Here is a 12542-nt window from a genome sequence, read left to right on the forward strand (position 1 = left end):
GGGGGAGGAAGGGGGGCCGGGGAGTGGGGTGGGGGCCTGGGGGTAAAAATCCAAGTCTGTTTAGGATTCTTCTTCTTCTGCGTTCACTCGTATGCACACGAGTGGGCTTTTACGTGTATGACCGTTTTTACCCCGCCATGTAGTCAGCCATACTCCGTTTTCGGGGATGTGCATGCTGGGTATGTTCTTTGTTTCCATAACCCACCGAACGCTGACATGGATTGCAGGATCTTTAACGTTCGTATTTGATCTTCTGCTTGCAGTATACACACGAAGGGGGTTCGGGCACTAGCAGGCCTGCACATTATGTTGACCTGGGAGATCGGGAAAAAAATATCCACCCTTTACCTACCTGGCGTCGTTACCGAGATTCGAACCCGAGACCCTCAGATGGAAAGTCCAACGCTTTAATCACTTGGCTATTGCGCCCGTCAGATTAACTCTCTCCATACGAACGGCGAAAGAGACGACGTTAACAGCGTTTCATCCCAATTACCATCATCAAAATATTGCAAGCGGAAGGCTCTTATACTGAAGACGTGAATGTTGACAAACAATACCACAGTTCTGACGACGGAAGCTAAAGGTTGGGTCATTCAGACACCCACTGGACATCCGAGGGGTCTGTGTAGAGGAGAAGAGAGGACTGGCCGTACTGAGTGAGTTAAATCGAAGATTAAATCAGCAATGGACTGTCGGCGAAGACAGACGAGAAACGATTTTGCTGGTGTAGTTATTTTAATAAACTGCATGATTTTTTTTCCCCGTGACGATATTTTTAAATTATGGACTGTGGTGGAGGAAGTTATTGGGAAGGAAAAAGATCATGTCAACAAATAAATAAATGGATAAAAAAAATTATTCATTATCGAACACAAATACGTGCAAACACAAATGTTTTCATAAATGAATCACTAAACAAAGAAGAATAACAAACAAAGGGATGAATAAATAGATAAATAAAATCACTAAATAAATAAATATAGATAAATATAACAAATAGATAGATGAATAAATAATTAGACGAATAAATGAATAAGCATCCTAGCCATTTTCTGTCAGAGAAGAATCATTATGACCCGATTATACACACGCGAAATATTTTATGACACGTTCTTATCACACACAAAATAGCCTCAACAACACATCAGCCGATTAATGCACAGAACCCAGACCAGCAAGAGCCGGTTTTCTTTCAGTCTGTGTGTGTGTGTGTGTGTGTGTGTGTGTGTGTGTGTGTGTGTGTGTGTGTGTGTGTGTTGTCTTGTTGTTCGTGTTCTTGTTTTTCTTCTTCTGCTCTCTCTCTGTCTCTCTCTCTCTCTGTCTCTCTCTCTCTCTCTTCTCCCCCCTCTCTCTCTCCAAGACAGACAAACCCAAAGACATACTTGAATACACAGATGTACATGCAGACGCACGCAAACACACACACACACACACACACACACACACACACTGTCATACAGGCACAGACACAGACACACTCACACATACACTCACGCACACACACAAACACACACATACACACACACACACACACACACACACACACACACACACACACACACACACACTGACAGAGAGAGAAAGAGAGAGAGAGAGAGAGAGAGAGAGAGAGAGAGAGAGAGAGATACGGATACACATACGGATGTTTAATTCATGTAAAGCCCATTACCCTTTCTGAATGAATACAATGCAAAAATGACCACAGTTAGTGAAGAGAATTAAGAAGCTGCAACATATATGAAATACATTGACTTGTACAAACTCCTTATTGTGTTTTCTTTTCTTTTTTGGTATAATGCCAGAAGCAGCAGACCAAAGCTGAAATTGAATGGGAGATGGTAAAGCAAGCATAACACAACTTAAACAACACTCACTGGTCAGTTTCAGTTTCAGTTTCTCAAGGAGGCGTCACTGAGTTCGGACAAATCCATACACGCTACACCACATCTGCTAGGGCAGAGGCCTGACCAGCAGCATAACCCAGCTCGCTTAGTCAGGTCTTGAATACATGCACATATATTTGTGCACCTATCAGAGCGGATTTCTTCGACAGAATTTTGCCAGAGAACAACAGTCTCGTTGCCATGGGTTCGTTTCCAGTGCGCCGAGCTGCGTGCTGCACACGGGACCTCGGTCTATCGTCCTCATCCGAATGATTAGACACTCAGTTTGATTTTTTTTTCCTGTCAAACTAGGGAGAAAGGGCAAGAGCGGGATTCGAACTCACACCCACCCTCACGGACTCTATGTATTGGCAGCTGAGCGTTTGAACCATTCAGTCACCTTGATCCTGACTTTTTGTACTAAGGACGTTATCACACGACACAATATGCCGTCATTCCCAATTTACCATGAAGAACTTGTGATATGTCAGGAGGAGGAATTTTGTTAACGTCCCGTCACACATATCGGTGATTGAAGGCATTTTGTTAAAGTATTTATGAATACATTTGAGTATTATCGGTTAGAAGGGGTGGGAGATGTGAATGAATGGAGAGTTGGGGGAAACTGGGCAAATGAGGGTGAAATGAGGGTGAAATTTGAAAAAAAAAGTCTAAATACAATTACAGAAAATTCCTTAAAGGACTTCGTAAAAGAGAAGTCGTTAAACTGACAAGCGAAACAACTGACAATGAATGAACAAAAAGTCAAAAACATCAACGTTCTCAGTCACTTGTGAAGACACACTTTCGTGTACATAAGGCTTCATCAAGTTACAGTAAAAAAAAAAATTATATGCTTAATTGTCAGGTTACTAAATCATAATTATGCATTTGACATTAGAACAATACTTGGTCCATAATGAATTTGATAATTGAGGTGATATGTCATTCGTGTCCTACTCTGCTGAAAAACAAGGAAACTTTTACACAACACTACATCGTCAGTTGCAATGTGCCAGACTGATTTTGGTGATGTCTGCTGTGAGCAATACGCTTGAGTACGAATGGACATAAATCATATTTTGATTGCTTTTCTTTTCTTTTCTTTTTTTACCAGAGTCTGGGCCACCAGAATTACCTAGGCCACAAAGGACTATCTCTCAGCCCCGTACCCCCACCCTTGCCCCAAGGAGGAATGTGGTAGAATGGTTAACCCAACGCGCTTGGTCAGAAAAGAAGAAGAGGAAGAAGCAGAAGAAGAATGTATATTTATATAGTGCCATTTCTCTCTAAAAATATTACAAGTTACATAAAACATTCATGACCACTCTTTCTCAAAAAACCCTCCCCCCTGTCCACCCTCTACCCCTCCACCCCCCCCCCCCCCCCACACACACACACATACACACACGCACACACTCTCTCTCCCTCTCCCACTCTACATACATCCAAAGTGAGCTGACATGGGTAGTTTTGGAGAACAAGGAAGCTGAAAGTACTTATAGATAGGTTTTAACAAGATAAGTTTTTAGTGATTTTAATGATGAGCGAAAAGCAGAAATAGAATCAGATGCACGGATGTGATGAGGAAGGTTGTTCCAGATGTGAGGAGCAGCAAAGAAGAAAGAACCTTCACCATAGGTTCTTGATATTGACACGAGGAAGTTTCAAAAGGTAACAGTCAGAGGAAGTGAGGAGATTTCTTGCGGGAGTGTAAACACTTTCTAAATTAGCAAGGAACCTTGGAATCATTCTTAACTCAAACCTCAGCATACATGCTCAAACTAAAACTCTTACCTCTGCTTTTGTTCGGTCACGAATCGACTACTGTAATTCTCTTCTCATATATCATATTACATAAAACATTCAAGACCACTCTTTCTCAAAAAGCCCTCCCCCCTGTCCACCCTCTACCCCTCCATCCCCCCCTCCCCCCCCACACACACACTCTCTCTCTCTCTCCCTCTCCCACTCTACATACATCCAAAGTGAGCTGACATGGGTGGTGTTGGAGAACAAGGAAGCTGAAAGTACTTATAGATAGGTTTTAACAAGATAAGTTTTTAGTGATTTTAGTGATGAGCGAAAAGCAGAAATAGAATCAGATGCACGGATGTGATGAGGAAGGTTGTTCCAGATGTGAGGAACAGCAAAGAAGAAAGAACCTTCACCATAGGTTCTTGATATTGACACGAGGAAGTTTCAAAAGGTAACAGTCAGAGGAAGTGAGGAGATTTCTTGCGGGGTCAGAAAGATATGTAGGTCCTGCGGAGTGGAAAGCAGAATAGCAGAGATACGCAACTTTGTATTTAATTCTCGATTCAGTGGGGAGCCAATGTAGAGTGCGGGGGTGAGGAGAAATGTGATCAGTACGTAGGACTCTGAGAGTCAGACAGGCAGCAGGTATTTTTGATGTTTTTGAATTCGCTGAAGAATATTATGTGGACAGCCTATGAGAAGAGAATTACAGTAGTCGATTCGTGACAGAACAAAAGCAGAGGTAAGAGTTTTAGTAGTTTCAACAGAAAGGTACTGACGGATAGAATTGATGCGACGAAGTTCACAATTGACTATGGGTATCAGATTTACTACCTGAGCATGTATGCTGAGGTTTGAGTTAAGAATGATTCCAAGGTTCCTTGCTGATTTAGAAAACTGAACTGTGGCATCATCAACCACAATAGAGGCAGGGCAGGAAAAGAAGTAGATGTAGACATTCTTGCAGAGGAAATAATCATAGCTTCAGTTTTGTCAACATTTAACTTCAGTTTGTTGAATATCATCCAGGATTTAACATCGAGAATACAATCCTGCATTGGCAGAATCAGGCTGTATACTTGGTTTGGTTTTGCAGACTTTTGTAGCTGAGTATCATCAGCAAAAGAGTGGTGAAGAACATAACTGGCCAGAAATGACATCAGAAAGAGGAGCAGTGTACAGACGAACAGAACGGGGCCCAGGACAGAGCCTTGTGGCACACCATAGGAGATCAGGTTTGGATCAGACTTAAAGTTATTAACAGAGACAATCTGGAAGCGCTTGGATAAGTATGAAAAAACCAACTCAGAACTGTTGAGTGAATCCCAAAAACATGTTCAATAGCAACAACAACAATAAATAAATAAATAAATAAATAAATAAAAAGACAATAATGATGATAAATAAGCAAATAAATGTAAAACACACACACACACACACACACACACACACACACACACACACACATGCATGCATTCTGCATAACAGACATGCAACAAACATGCAGTTTAAATAATAATAATAATAATAATAATGATAATGGTATTTATATAGCGCTGAATCTTGTGCAGAGACAAATCAAAGCGCTTTCGCACCAGTCATTCACATGCATGCATAACTCTAAAACTGGAGAAACTAAAGACAAGAAAGAGGCAGGGAAGGGAGACTATTTTGGGAAGAGGTGGATTTTAAGGCCAGACTTGAAAGAGCTGAGTGTGGAGACTTGACGAAGTTTCGTTTATTTATTTATAGTCTGTTCATCTAAAATGATGATATTAGACTGGAAATAAATGATATTATCATTGTTATTTGGATTATTATCATTCCTATCATACTGTTGATTGTTAGTATTAATTACGAAGCGAAAGAGGAAGTTCATTCCAATTGCAAGGTCCAGAGACAGAGAAAGAACGGCGGCCAACAGTCTAGTGTTTGAATCTGGGTATGCGTAAACAGAGTGGATCCGAAGCCGATCGTAGTGAGCGAGATGGAGTGTAGAGGTGAAGGCAGCCGCAGAGATAGGAAGGGGCAGTTTTGTGAATACATCTATAACATAGAGTGCTGATCTTGTACTTTATTCGGTGTGAGACAGGGAGCCAGTGGAGATGTTGCAAAAGAGGAGTGATGTGCTCAGATCTTTTCTTTCTGAGGACGAGTCGGGCAGCAGAGTTTTGTATGCGCTGAAGGGACTGAATGGATGAAGCAGGCAAACCAGACAATAGAGAGTTACAGTAGTCAAGGCGAGAGAGAATGAGAGAAACGACAAGTCTAGAGGTTGCGTCAGTGGACAGATATTTCCGGACGGAACTGATGCGCCGCAGTTGACAGTAGCAGGACTGACATGTCTGACTGATAAATTTTTGCATGGGCAGTGTATTGTCAAGGACAACACCGAGGTTCCTGACTGATACTGGAAAGAGGGATGGATGTACTGACAAGTTTGATTGTGTCAATTGTGATGGAAGACAGTTTTTGTTTAGTTCCTATGATCATTGCTTCAGTTTTGTCCGCGTTCAATTGTAACTTATTTAGAGTCGTCATCCAGTTTTGAATGTCCAGGAAGCAGTTGGATGTTTCTTGCAAGAGCGACAACAATTTGTCAGGGGTATCACTCTTCTGGAGTTGAGTGTGATCAGCATAAGAATGATGACTGATATTATGGCGGTTGATAATTTCAGCGAGAGGAGCAGTGTACAGTGTGAAGAGCACTGGGCCTATAACAGATCCCTGTGGGACTCCATGTTCGATTTTAACGGGTTCACAGATATGAAAGCACAAATACACACAAATGTGCACGAGCCCCGACACACACACACACACACACACACACACACACACACACACACACACACACATACACACACACATTACCTTGCAATCCCCCCCCCCCCCTCAACCCCTACCCCCACCCCCGCCCTCCCCCTCACAGTCCGAGCAGCAATAATTCAGACTGTCCACGATCCAATAAACGATTGCCACGGCAACGGGCACTCCATACACACACACAAAATTACCGGACAGTGTGAGCGAAGTGGAGTGGTGTGGGCCAAGTGGTAAACGCTTCCGCCTAGGAAGCGAGAGAGAGAGAATCTGAGGGTGCTGAGATCGATTCTTGCCACTCGAATTCCCCCCCACCCACCCACCCCTCCCACACACCCTTCAATTGATAAGACTTCGAGTGGGGTAGTTAGTCTGGAGAGCTAGCTAGAGGCGATAAACCGAGCTCTCGTGTGTAGCGCGCACGTTAAAGAACTCACGGCAACCAAACAAAAGGGATTTTCCCTGGCAAACAACAAATAAACAAGCAAACAGAAACAAAAACAAAAGTAGTAAACTTCACTCTGATAAGGAAAACAAATACATGTGCAGGTTGAAAAGAAAAAAAAAAGTGGCGCTGTTCTATGGCGATGCGCTCTCACCTTTGAAGAGCATCCCGAATTTGAAACAGGGAGAATTATGTTGTGACAAAAAGAGTGAAAACAATAAATACAATACAATGCAACACACTGACATGATACGATACTATATGCGACGACACGATATGATATGACACAATACAGCACTGACATGATACGATACGATATGCGACGACACGATATGATACGATACAATACAGCACTGATATGATACGATACGATATGCGACGACACGATATGATACGATACAATACAGCACTGATATGATACGATACGATATGCGACGACACGATATGATATGACACAATACAGTACTGACATGATACGATACGATATGCGACGACACGATATGATACGATACGATATGCGACGACACGATATGATATGACACAATACAGTACTGATATAATACGATACGATATGCAACGACACGATATGATACGATACAATACAGCACTGATATGATACGATACGATATCAGCAACGACACGATATGATATGATACAGTACAGTACTGATATGATACGATACGATATGCGACGACACGATATGATACGATACAATACAGTACTGATATGATACGATACGATATCAGCAACGACACGATATGATATGACACAATACGGTACTGATATAATACGATACGATATGCGACGACACGATATGATATGATACAATACAGTACTGATATGATACGATACGATATGCGACGACACGTTATGATATGACACAATACGACACGATTCGGTATACCATGTTCTTTCAAACAGTTTGTCGCTGAGGATTCATCTGTGGCACGTTCAAACACTATTTTTTTAACTGAAGGTTTATCATGATGTTATAAATTGCATTTAATACTGTAAACATCACAATAAGGTTTACAGACTTTTAACTTACTCAAACTCTTAATGTGGAGTGATGGCCTAGCGGTAACGCGTCCGCCTAGGAAGCGAGAGAATCTGAGCGCGCTGGTTCGAATCACGGCTCAGCCACCGATATTTCCTCCACCTCCACTAGACCTTGAGTGGTGGTCTGGACGCTAGTCATTCGGATGAGACGATAAACCGAGGTCCCGTATGCAGCATGCACTCAGCGCACGTAAAGGAACCCACGGCAACAAAAGGGTTGTTCCTGTCAAAATTCTGTAGAAAATCCACTTCGATAGGAAAAACAAATAAAACTGCACGCAGGAAAAAAAGAAAAAAAAAGGCTGGCGCTGTAGTGTAGCGACACGCTCTCCCTGGGGAGAGCAGCTCGAATTTCACACAGAGATGTCTGTTTTGATAAAAAGAAATACAAATACAAATAAATGAAGAGAGACAGAGAAACAAATTACAATACTTTGTGATAAATGCACCTCCCCCCCCCCCACCCCGCCCCCCGGTATATCAAATAAATGATCTAAAGAGGTTACAAATTTTCCATCTAAGCACGTCAAATTTGTTAATTCTTAATTTCGAATTCTTTGAAAAATTGCCGAAAATCAAAGGATGGAAACACGTGAGATATAATTAAAGAAAAGAAAAGAAAAAAGAAAAAAAAAGAGAGACAAAAAAACACACGTACTAGTCATCCGAAACTCACTAAATCCATCCAGTAGTTGAGACAAGCTGAACATGACAAATGACGTTTGAAAAGTGTGAAACCATACCCCATAGCGCAACAAAAAACCACACACACACACACACACACACACACACACACACACACACACACACACACACACACACACACACACACAAACAAACAAACAAACAACAACAACAGCAACAAAAAAAACAAAAAAAAAAAACAAAGCCATTGACATTTTCTTTCTTTTCAAGTTATGTTAACGCTAACAGTATTTCGCTTTCACATGGTGAACTGAATACAAAATCAGCAGATTATTCCGGCTAATGTTATTCTAATTGAAAAAAAAATCAATGAGGATGGGAGAGTAAATTAATCATTAAACAAACAACAATAAATATAAGTAAGTGTCTCCATTCCATTTAAAAAGAACCAAACTTTAAGTTATGCTACCAATAATTGTCATCATTTAGCGCACTGGTAAATATAAGGCTCTCATCCTTGGCTGGAAGTCCCCCTAGGAGACGGAACTCCGAAGAAAAAACCTGCACCTGCCGAGGCCGTCCTACACGTGGCAGTATCTGCATCTGTGGGACTGTGGGCGTCGGTAGGCGAGAGAGTGGGGAAAGGACTGCACAAACTCCTCTTCACTAAAAAAAAAAAATGTCACCTGTGCTGGTCAGGCAACCTTGCAACACCTGCGGGAAGTGCTGCGCATCCAGAATCGGCCTCTTCTCCTATATGAGGACACACACCGACAGATAAGCCTGCCTGCCTACTCATCCGTCGGTCCGACGGGAGACTCCATCATCAGATAAAAGGAACATGGTAAAAAAACAAAACAAACCCAGATACTTCCTCAAAAAGATGGGTATAAGGAGGATAATCCCGAGGAAGTGTCCTGGTTAGTTCTTGTGTGTACCTTTTATCTACCTGTTTTACTAGCTGAATCGGCTAGCATAAGCAGCATAGACTTGGAGTTGTGTACCTTTTGAATGGGCAGTTGCTTTTCTTTATTACTGTTATATCAGTATTCTGTTTTATTTCCTCATCCTCCTTCTGTTCCTCTTTCCCTCCTCCCTCTATATTTCCGACACAGAGAGAGACAGACAGACAGACAGACAGACAGACAGAGCACACAAAGAGAGAGACAGAGAGAGACACACACAGAGAGAGCACAGAGAGAGAGACAGAGAGAGAAAGACAGAGAGAGACAGAGAGAGAGCACACAAAGAGAGAGAAAGACAGAGAGAGAGAAAAAAAACAGAGAGAGACACAGAGAGAGAGACAGAGAGAGAGACACAGAGAGAGCACACAAAGAGAGAGAGAGAGAAAGAAAGACAGAGAGAGACACAGAGAGAAAGCACAGAAAGAGCACACAAAGAGAGAGAGAGAGATAGAAAGACAGAGAGAGACACAGACAGAAAGCGCAGAGAGACAGACAGACAGAGAGAAAGACAGAGAGAGACAGAGAGAGAGAGAGCACAGAGACAGACACAGAGAGAGAGCACACAGAGAGAGGTAGACAGAGAGAGAGAGAAAGACAGAGAGAGAGAGAGAGAGAGAGAACACACGCACAGATTCGAACCCGGAACGCGGCAACCATTCGCAACTATCAAGTTCACCCTTCCTTCAGGATCGAGAATCTCCATCCCTTCAGTTGCCCTCTCACAATACAATACACAATACAATACACAATACAATACACAAACTTTATTGTCTATACTTTGGTACAGAGATTTTCTTTTTGGCAGCAGCACATGTCCAACATAAGAAGAAAACAACAAACAAATAAAATGAATAGAAAATAAAAAGATAAATTAAATGGCACCAAATGGAAATAGCTATGTACAAATATACAGATTACTGAAATTTACGTGCCTCTCCATTTCAGTCAGCCAAACCGCATTGCACATCTACCCTCTCCCCCCCCCCCCCCCCCCCCCCCCCACACACACACACACACACACACCACGCACACACACACACACCACGCACACACACACACACGCACACATACACTCTCTCTCATCCCCTCTCTCTCTGTCTCTCTCTTCACAAGAAATGCAACTACAAAGATCATCGTTCATTTAAAAATCAAATATTATCAGAAGTTAACTTTAAAAGTAGTTGCTTTTTAATTTCTATGGGGGTCAACCAGTGCAGACATTGTATATCTTCTCTGTCATCTGATCTTTTTTTCTTCTTTTTTTTTTTAACATTCTGGAAGGCTAACGGCTCTTGTTGCTGCATTTAAAAAAAACCCTGTGTGTGTGTGTGTGTGTGTGTGTGTGTGTGTGTGTGTGTGTGTGTGTGTGTGTGTGTGTGTTGTTGTTGTTGTTGTTGTTGTTGTTGTTTTGTTATTGTTGTTGCTCAGTGTTCTTTAATTTGCAAACAATTACATAAAATAAAGAAAACAAAACAAAACAAAAATAAACGCATTAACATGAAAGCAGCAAAAAAAAACAAAAAAAAAAAAAAAAAAAAACCGCCGAATAACTCAATAAACAACAAAGGACATGAATAACAATGACAATTGTGTGTGTGTGTGTGTGTGTGTGTGTGTGTGTGTGTGTGTGTGCGCGTGTGCGTGTGTGTGTGCGTGCGCGCGCACGTGTGTGTATGTGTGTGTGGTTGTTGTTGTTTTTGTTGTTGCTATTGTTGTTGCTGTTCTTAATTCACTAACTATTGGCCAAGAAAGGTTAAACAAAATACATAGAATATGCAAAACCGGGAGCAAAAAAAAAAAAAAAAAAAAAAAAAAAAGAAAGAAAAGGCTACAACATAAATATCAGTTCGGTAAAAGAGGCCAAAGAGTTCAATAAACAAGGACATGAATTGTATTTGTATTTCTTTTTATCACAACGGATTTCTCTGTGTGAAATTCGGGCTGCTCCCCCCAGGGAGAGCGCGTCGCTACACTACAGCGCCAGCCTTTTTTTTTTTTTTTTTTTTTTTTTGTATATTTTCCTGCGTGCAGTTTTATTTGTTTTTTTCCTAACGAAGTGGATTTTTCTACAGAATTTTGCCAGGAACAACCCTTTGCTTGCCGTGGGTTCTTCTACGTGCGCTAAGTGCATACTGCACACGGGACCTCGGTTTATCGTCTCATCCGAATGACTAGCGTCCAGACCACCACTCAAGGTCTAGTGGAGGGGGAGAAAATATCGGCGGCTGAGCCGTGATTCGAACCAGCGCGCTCAGATTCTCTCGCTTCCTAGACGGACGCGTTACCTCTAGGCCATCATTCCACACAATGACAATTTTTTTTTTAATTAAAAAAAAGAAAAGAACGCGTGCTATAAAATAAAAGCAGACACAAAACCAAAACACAAAACATACAGAAACTTGAAAAAAACAAGCAAACAAAATAAATATCATTCTATCAAGTCAGCATTCAAATCAACCCAGCTAGCAGCTAACAGCAGATCATCAAACCAAATCAGAAAAAAATAAAATAATAATAATCACACACACACACGCCACTTACCTATCAGTGAAATCCAAACAGAATCCAACCAATACTTCGTAAAGAGTATATACACTCGCGCCGCCGAACACACACACACACACACACACACACACACACTAACACACACAAAAACCAAGTCGCAGTGTCAGAGTTTCAGTATCTCAAGGAAGTGTTTATAACGTGTGGAATAATTATCCACACACGTAACGCCGCGATTACACCACATCAGCTTCACAAAGAAAGAAAGAAAAATGTTGTAAGTGCCAGACGAATGCATAGAAATCTTGAAAGAAGTCACAAATCCCGCCCCTCTCCCCCCCATGCCCCCCCCCCCAACCCCCAACCCAACGCCCCCCCACACCCCTCTCCCAAAAAAAACCCAAAAAAAACCCCAGTTATTTCATAAAGTCTCATGGTGTAAGAGAAAAAAAAAGTTTTCTC

The 12542-nt window shown here is 41.7% G+C and overlaps 1 protein-coding gene across 1 annotated transcript in view; it reads right to left on the reverse strand.

Moving 5' to 3' along the window:
- LOC143294187 (parathyroid hormone 2 receptor-like) overlaps positions 1–12287 on the reverse strand; it is a 168266-nt gene extending 155979 nt beyond the window's left edge. The window contains exon 1 of the mRNA XM_076605618.1: positions 12120–12287. The gene's annotated coding sequence lies outside the window, so the exon portion shown is untranslated. The remainder of the gene's footprint in view (positions 1–12119) is intronic.
- Positions 12288–12542: the final 255 nt, after the last annotated feature.

This window comes from Babylonia areolata, chromosome 19 (assembly GCF_041734735.1).
Source record: "Babylonia areolata isolate BAREFJ2019XMU chromosome 19, ASM4173473v1, whole genome shotgun sequence".
NCBI classification, from domain to species: domain Eukaryota; kingdom Metazoa; phylum Mollusca; class Gastropoda; order Neogastropoda; family Buccinidae; genus Babylonia; species Babylonia areolata.